An 8520-nucleotide genomic window follows, 5' to 3' on the forward strand; every position below is an offset into this window, starting at 1 on the left:
GACCCGAGGCCTCTGGTTCAAGCAATGGGTTATTCGGTCTGCTGAAGGCCCACGGTCAGGGCACATATGAGAAAGCAATCAATGAACAATTAAGGTGTCGCAACAAAAAACTGATGACTGATGCTTCTCATTTCTCTCTGTTCCTGGCTGTCCCTATCTATCCCTCTCTCTGACTCTCTCTCTGTCTGTGTAAAAAAAAAAAAGAAGAAGAAGAAGAAAAGAAAAATTTCAGTTAAGCTGCAGAATACAAAAATAAACATAAGAATCTTCTGTTTCTATACACTATTGAAGAACAAACAGAAAGAGAAATTAAGAAAATACCATTTACAATTGCACCTAAAAGAAGTAAATTTAATCAAAGAGGTGAAAGACTTGGACAATAAAACTGTAAGACATTGATGAAAGAAACTGAAGACACAAAATAAATGGGAAAATATTTTGTGTTCATGGATTAGAAAACTTAATATTGTTAAACTGTTTATACTACCCAAAGCACTCTACGGATTCAGTGCAATCTTCATCAAAATTCCAATGGCTTTTTCCACAGAAATATGAAAAATAATCCTAAAATTTATTTGGAACCACAAAAGATTCTGAATAGCCAGAGCTACCTTAAGAAAGAAGAACAAACCTTGAGATAGAAGAACAAACCTTGAGATAGAAGAACAAAGTGCCATCATACTTCCTGATTTCAAACTGTAATACTATTGTAATCAAAACAGTCTAGTATTGGCATAAAAACACACATAAATCAATGGACAGAATGGAGAAACCAGAAATAAACTTATAAATATATGGTACATGAATTTACAACAAAGTATATACAATGGGGAAAGGACAGTCTTTTGTATAAATGGTTCTGGAAAAAGTTGGTCAGATGCAAAAGGATAAAAGAATACCCACACAAATTAACAAAATTGGACCAGTATCTTACACCATATACAAAATTTAACTCAAAGTGGATTAATACTTGAAGGTAAGGTCTGAAACCATAAAACTACTAGAATAAAAGTGGTAGTAAGCGGCCTGACCTGTGGTGGCGCAGTGGATAAAGCGTCGACCTGGAAATGCTGAGGTCGCCGGTTTGAAACCCTGGGCTTGCCTGGTCAAGGCACATATGGAAGTTGATGCTTCCAGCTCCTCCCCTCTTCTCTCTCTCTGTCTCTGTCTCTGTCTCTGTCTCTCTCTCTCTCTCTCTCTCTGTCTCTCCCTCTCCTCTCTAAAATGAATAAATTTTAAAAAAAAAGTGGTAGTAAGCTCCTTGACATTGGTCTTGGTGATAATTTTTTTGGGATTTGACACCAAAAGCAAAGGAAACAAAAATAGGTAGGACTACACCAAACTAAAAGTTTCTGCACAGCAAAGGAAACCAGCAGCAACAAAATGAAAAAGCAGCCTATAGGATGGGAGAAAATATTTGCAAATCATATATCTGTTAAGGGGTTAGTATCCAAAATATGTAAAGAACTCATACAATTCGATAACAAAAACACAAACAAGCTGATAAATAATGGGCAGAGGATGAACAGACTTTTTCTTAAAGAAGACATACTGGTGGCCAACATATCCATGAAAAGGTGCTCAACATAATAACATTAAGAAAATGCAAATCAAAACCACAATGAGCTATCACCTCAAACCTGTTAGAATGGCTATTATTAAAAAGACAAGAAATAACAAGTGCTGGTGGGATATAGAGAAGAGGGAAGCCTTATACAATGTGCATGGGACTGTAAATTGGTGCAGCCATTATAGAAAACAGTCTGGAGGTGTTGGGTAAATAAGTGTGTTTGCTCACTTGTATTTTTCATTGGCATGGGGCAGCGGCATGTGTGTGCAATCTGTGGAAGGCTGCAAATGCAGCAGATTGCAAATTGCAGATTGCCTGCCTCCATGGGGAGGGGCGATTATTTGCTATTGTTTGCCAGGGAGTGGGTATTTCCCCCCGGCCTGTTTTGCTGGAGAGTACTAAGGGGATTTAGAGCCCTGCTAAGGCTGGTGGGAGGCTGTGAATCCGGAGATTGAGTTCAGAGAATGAGTCCAGTGAATCCAGAGAGGTGAATCAGGGCTTGGGAGCCCTGGGTGAGAGGAAAGCAGTCTTCTCTGCTTGTTTGCTCGTCCGCCATTACAAGAATTTAATAAATGGAATGGCCCACCATTTTCTGGCTCCACAGTTCTTTTACTGTCTGCCTGAATTCAATGCAAATCTGCATGGCCACAGCCACTGGACTTACAAGAGGTTCCTCAAAAAATTAAGAACTACTGCCTGACCTGTGGTGGTGCAGTAGATAAAGCATCAACCTGGAAAGCTGAAGTCACAGGTTTGAAACCCCTGGCTTGCCTGGTCAAGGCACATATGGGAGTTGATGCTTCCTACTCCTCCCCACTTCTTTCTCTCATTCTCTCTCTCAAAGTGAATAAATAAAATTAGTAATCAAAATTTCTTTAAAATAGCCTGATCAGGCGGTGGCGCAGTGGATAGAGCGTTGGATTGGGATGCCGAGGACTCAGGTTCGAGACCCCGAGGTCGCCAGCTTGAGCTTGGGCTCATCTGGCTTGAGCAAAATAAAAAATGCTCACCAGTTAGACCCAAGGTCGCTGGCTCAAGCAAGGGGTCACTCGGTCTGCTGAAGGCCTGTGGTCAAGGCACATATGAGAAAGCAATCAATGAACTAAGGTGTCACAACGAAAAGCTGATAATTGATGCTTCTCATCTCTCTCTGTTCCTGTCTGTCTGTCCCTATCTGTCCCTCTCTCTCTCTCTGTCCCTGTAAAAGAAAAAAAATTTTTTTTTAAATAAAGAACTACCATATGTATTTCTACTTCTAGCCATTTATCCAAAGGAAACAAAACACTAACTCAAAAAGTTATATGCACCCCAATATTTATGACAGCATTATTTACAATAGTGAAGACATGGAAGCAATCTAAGTGCCCATCAATGGATGTACAGATAAAAAAAAATGTGCATATATGCAATGAAATACTATTCAACCAAAAAAAAAGAAAAAAGAAATCTTGCCATTTGCAACAACATAAATGAACCTTGAGGGCATTATGCTAAGTAAAGTAAGTCAGACAGAGAAAGATAAATACTGTGTTATCTCACTTATATGTAAAATTAAAAAATAAAGCTATAGATACAAAGAACAAAGAACAAATTGGTGGTTGCCAAAGATGGAGGTTGGGCAGTAGGCAAAATGAATGAAAGTGGTCAAAGCTACAAACTTCTAGTTATAAGTCCCAGGGATCTAATACACAGTATAGTCACTCCAGTTAATACTATATTATATATTTGAAAGTTGCTAAGAGAGTAGATCTTAAATGTTCTCATAAGGAAAAAAATTGTAACTACATGTGATAATAGATGTTAACTAGACTATTGTGGTGATCTTTTTGCAATATATACAAATATCTAATCATTATGTTGCAACTGAAACTAATATAATGTCAATTATATCTCAATAAAAAAATAGAGAAGCAGGTCTGAGAATATAGCTGTCTTCTACTTGGACAATAATAAAGAGATTTGCAAAATATAAGCTAGTGATTCTTTTCACTGAAACATTTTTTATTGGGAAAAAGTTATTTTTGACTAAAAATGTTATTTATGTTAATATGCAAAGTGTTTATTATTGTTACTTTTAACTGGATGTTAATAAATAATTTTTAAATTTTTTTATTTTTAATTTCTATTGTGCCTGATCAGGCGGTGGCACAGTGAATAAAGTGTCAGACTGGGATGCAAAGGACCCAGGTTTGAAAACCAAGGTCACTCTCTTGAGCGCAGGCTCATCTAGCTTGAGCACGGGCTCACCAGCTCACGCTCGGGGTTGCTGGCATGAGTATGGGATCATAGACATGACCCCATGGTCACTGACTTGAGCCCAAGGTCGCTGGCTTGAGTAAGGGGTCACTCACTCTGCTATAGCCCCTCAGTCAAGGCACATATGAGAAAGCAGTCAATGAACAACTAAGGTGCCACAAAAAAGAGTTGATGCTTCTCATCTCCCTTCCTGTCTGTCTGTCCCTCTCTCTGTCTCTCTTACCAAAAAAAAAAAAAAAAAAAAATCTAATGTGACCATTTCAATAGCTACAACCTACTTAAACTAAAGTTCTTTGGGGTCCTTAATAATTTTTTTTAAAGATTTATTGATTTTAGCCCTGGCTGGTTGGCCCAGTGGTAGAGCATCAGCTTGGCGTTTGGAAGTCCCGGATTCGATTCCCAGCCAGGGCACACAAGAGAAGCGCCCATCTGCTTCTCCACTCTTCCCCTTCTCCTGTCTCTCTCTTCACCTCCTGCAGTCAAGGCTCCATTGGAGTAAAGTTGGCCTGGGCGCTGAGGATGGCTCCATGGCCTCTGCCTCAGGCACTAGAATGGCTCCGGTTGCAACAGAGTGAAGCCCAAGATGGGCAGAGCATCGCCCCCTGGTGGGATTGCCAGGTGGATCCTGGTCAGGCACATGCAGGGATCTGTCTCTCTGCCTCCCTGCTTCTCACTTCAGAAAAAAAAAAGATTTATTGATTTTACAGAGTGAGGAGAGAGAAGTGGGGGAGCGAGAAGTATCAACTCATAGCTGCTTCACTTTAGTTGTTCATTACTCAAGGCTTCAAACCAGTGACCTCAACGTTGCAGGTCGATGCTTTGTCCACTGCACCACCACAAGCCAGGCATAATTTTTAAGAGCAAAAAGGGATCCTGAGAACATAGTTTATGGCTTCTTCCTCTCTTTGGTTAACAGGCTGTTTCTCAGTCAATGGTTTATGCACCACCACAAGTCAGGCCCAAGTCTGCTCTTATTCTCTCTCTCTTTCTCTCTCTTTCTCTCTCTCTCTGACAGAAACAGAGAAAGTGAGTCAGAGAGAGGGCAGATAGGGACAGACAGGAAGGGAGAGAGATGAGAAGCATCAGTTCTTCATTGCAGCACCTTAGTTGTTCATTGACTGCTTTCTCATATGTGCCTTGACCCAGGGGGCTACTACAGCAGAGCAAGTGACCCTTTGCTCAAGCCAGCAACCTTGGACTTCAAGCCAGTGACCTTTGGGCTCAAGCCAGCAACCATGGGGTTATATCTCTGATACCATGCTCAAGCCAGCAATCCCACGCTCAAGCTGGTGAGCCCACTTTCAAGCCAGATGAGCCCGTGCTCAAGCTGGCAACCTTGGGGTTTCGAACCTGGGTCCTCTGCATCCCAGTCCAATGCTCTATCCACTGCAGCATCGTTTGGTCAGGCTGCTCTTATTCTCTTCAAATACAGCTTTGACACTGGCTCTTCTCTTTTTGGGTTACTTTATGTTATTTTCTTATTTGAGCCAGTTCTATCTCAAACATTGTCCCACAGTTCTTTCTTTGGCCAGTTCCGTTGAGGCCATATCTTCTTGCATTTTGGAGGACACAGAACAGTAGTCATCAAAGATTAGCATCTGTTTCTTGTAGAGCAGTAATATTCAGACAGACCTGCTGCCTCTGAGTATTGAGAGCAGTTTTCTTCTCCTTGAGGCTCTATTATCTTTTCATTGGCCCCTCGTTGCTATTTTTCCATTGAATGAAGAGCCCTCTGTCCAGACTTGGCCGTGGCCATCAGACAAGGCAAAGGCAGTGTCCTTAGCCTCTCACGTGGGTGCTGGCAGCTTCCTCTTGTGGATCTGAGCCTGCTTAGCTCAGATGTTCATGGCTGGTAAGCATTAGCTGGGGGTACCCCTGAGCCAGCCTGCGGCTGCTGCTGCTGCTCAACTCCACTCCAGCGATCTCTGATTAGGCTGGAGAACCAAATGCAGTTTGCAGACTTCTGAGCAGCCGCTCCCAGCACCCCTCCTTCTCCGAGCACTGTTGAAACCTCCTCTAGCAATTAAACGTCTGAAGATGATACCTGCCCTTGGCCTTCCAGCCCTCTTTCACTGTGTTTTGTGCTGGGAATTGCAGCTTTCGTTGCTTTGGAGAAAGGTAGAAGAAAAGAATAAAACTGTCAGACCTGGAAGATGATTCCTGCCTGTCCAGGTGGAAGATCATTGCCAACAAAGTTACCAAGTGAAACAAAACTACTTCCTTCCTTCCTCGGGGCTAGCTCTCTTATTCTGGCTGGGAGCCAGCACCACCAATGTTGCAAAATCAAAGACCGTTCTAAATGTGTCCCAAAGTGGTTAGTGAAAATTCTGCCGGGATTTTGGCTCATCCTGGCCTTATCTTCTTGGCTATAGGGCTGCTGTCCGGTTTCCTGTCTGAGACTCCCGGGGAATCTTAGGGGAGGCTGCAAGGGGGTGTCAGATGTCTGGTCTTCTTCTGCCCTCACCTGGGATTCCTTGACTCTGGCTCTTCTGTTTTGGGGTTACTTTATATCACGTTTTGATTTTAACAAGCTCTTTTCAGACCTCTTCTGTCAGACTGTTGTGTCGAATAAATATTTGTGGCTTGATGCAAAAACCATCCCGTTTTTTTCTCTTTAGTTGAGCCTCAGTAATAATGACCTCTGTCTCATGCCTGCCATGCTCCATTAGAAACTATGGTTGGCTTTTGAGTGTCTTCCAAAAAAGCCTTTCCCTGTCAAAAGAGAAAATTGATTGTGTCCGCCTAGCCCTGAAAGCTGATGTTGTAGGCTGTCACAAAGCTATCTTGTGCAGTGGAGAAAGGGCCAGAAGGAGAAACATGGGATCAGGGGCCGTGGTCCCTTTCTGAGTCCAGGGCCAGGACACTGTGGGGGAGGGTGTCCCTGCATGCTGCATTTGAATGAATTGTCTTTGCTCCCTCGCTTGCTTGATGCAACAAGCAGAGGCCACTTTGAAAATGCCTCGCCTTGACAGGGCTCAGATATTTCCATACTGGCCTTTCATTCTGCGAACAGAGTGTGCACCTCTGCAAATATTCCGGGCCTCCCTGCATACTTGCGGCCCCTCAGTGCCATTCACCAGCTTTTCCGTTTGTTTTGCAGGCAGTGAGCCACCAAGAGGGAGGCCTGACTCAGAGCACAGGGGCCGGCGTCTGCTGCCGCCACCTCCTACCACTGCAGACTTGGCGGGGAAGGAAGCAGTGGGTTTTACAGCTGGTGTTTTTGGTTTAGGGGAAAAAAAGAGAGAGAGAGAAAAGAAATTTTTTCAAAAATACCTTGGCCATGTAAAATGACACCAAATGTAAGTATACATGCAGTATTTTGGGATGGGAGAAACTGCCCGTTTTGCATGATTCATCGCTATTCTTGATGACAGCAAAGGAGGTTTAGACTCGGCTCCAGTATTTTGTTCTAAACACTCTAAGAGTGAAAAGGTCCAGATTCCTCACCCCTTTCTCAGTGGGAGGGCTTTGTCTGGGCTGGATCAGGGCTGCCTGGCACTTACTTCCTCTTCGCTCATTTGACTACGAAGATTCTCATTTTTTCTATCAAAACTGGGTCAGCTTCTTCACGAGTGCAGGGGCACCTGGGTGTGGGGAGGGAAGAAAGCCATGCTTTGCCGAGTCTGACTTGAGCCTAGAAATATGTGATGACAGACAAATGGAAGGGGCCCTGCCCGGTGCTGTCTCCCAACAGGTGTGTCGGGCTCCCTGGAGGCCAGTCGAGCACTGCCAAGGTTGGACGGCCGGTGGCCAGGGACACGCAGTCTTTCTAGGATTCGGCCTTTGCAAGTCCCCAAAACATGGTGTGCTGCTTTGAGGCTGACACATACCTTGGCAAGGATGATGGGGCTTCTGCCCAGAGCTGGGAGTCCCCAGGGTCAGGCTGACCTCCCGGCTTCCCTTAGCTTGGAGGAGGGGCCGCACCGTGGGTGTGGTGGCCTCTTTGGGCAGACTCTTTCCCTGGGAGAGTTAGGCCCACAAGAAGCAGGCTGACCCAGGGACCAAGTGCACAGTGAGGGCACGTGGGGAGAGCCTGGCGGCAGCTTCCCCAGCTGCTGCTGGCCTGCCAAGGCCCCACGTTCCTTCCCTCACCTTCATTGTGAGATGGGAGTACTTCCTCATTCTCTTTGTCCCAGACATACTGCAAGTTCACTGTCGAGATTAGACAGCCTTTTGTATAGAAGTGGAGCATTATACCTATGAAATTCAAAACTTCAGTTTTTCGGCAACTTCTCTGGCCTCCATCTTTCTTTCCTCGGGGCCAGGGAACCTTGCCGGGCGGGATGCGTGCTCTGTACTCAATAAAGCCGTTTGCTATTCCACACTTTGTGGCTCCGAGACCTCTTCCTTCCTTCTCGGCGGGGAAAAATACCTTACATTTTGGTGCTGAAAACCCGGAAGGAGTTAGAAGTCCACAAGGACCGCTCCTTTCTCCTCCCCTCCGAGAAAGAACCAGGAGAAAGTACCAGGATCTCCGACTTCCACCCACTTCGGCACATGGTGCGGTAAGTCCCCTGCCTCCAGCATTCCTCTCAGTTCTTTCCTCCGAGACTCCCTGTCCGAAACCGTAGCTACGTCAGGGAAGTCTTTTCCGTCCGTCCGAGTGCGTGTGCTTGTCCCCAAGCACATCCACTTTCGTCCGTGGCTGAACCTTGAGTTTTTAGGACGCTAATGCTCAAGTCTGACCACTTCGA

This window comes from Saccopteryx leptura, chromosome 3 (genome assembly GCF_036850995.1).
Source record: "Saccopteryx leptura isolate mSacLep1 chromosome 3, mSacLep1_pri_phased_curated, whole genome shotgun sequence".
Classification (NCBI taxonomy): domain Eukaryota; kingdom Metazoa; phylum Chordata; class Mammalia; order Chiroptera; family Emballonuridae; genus Saccopteryx; species Saccopteryx leptura.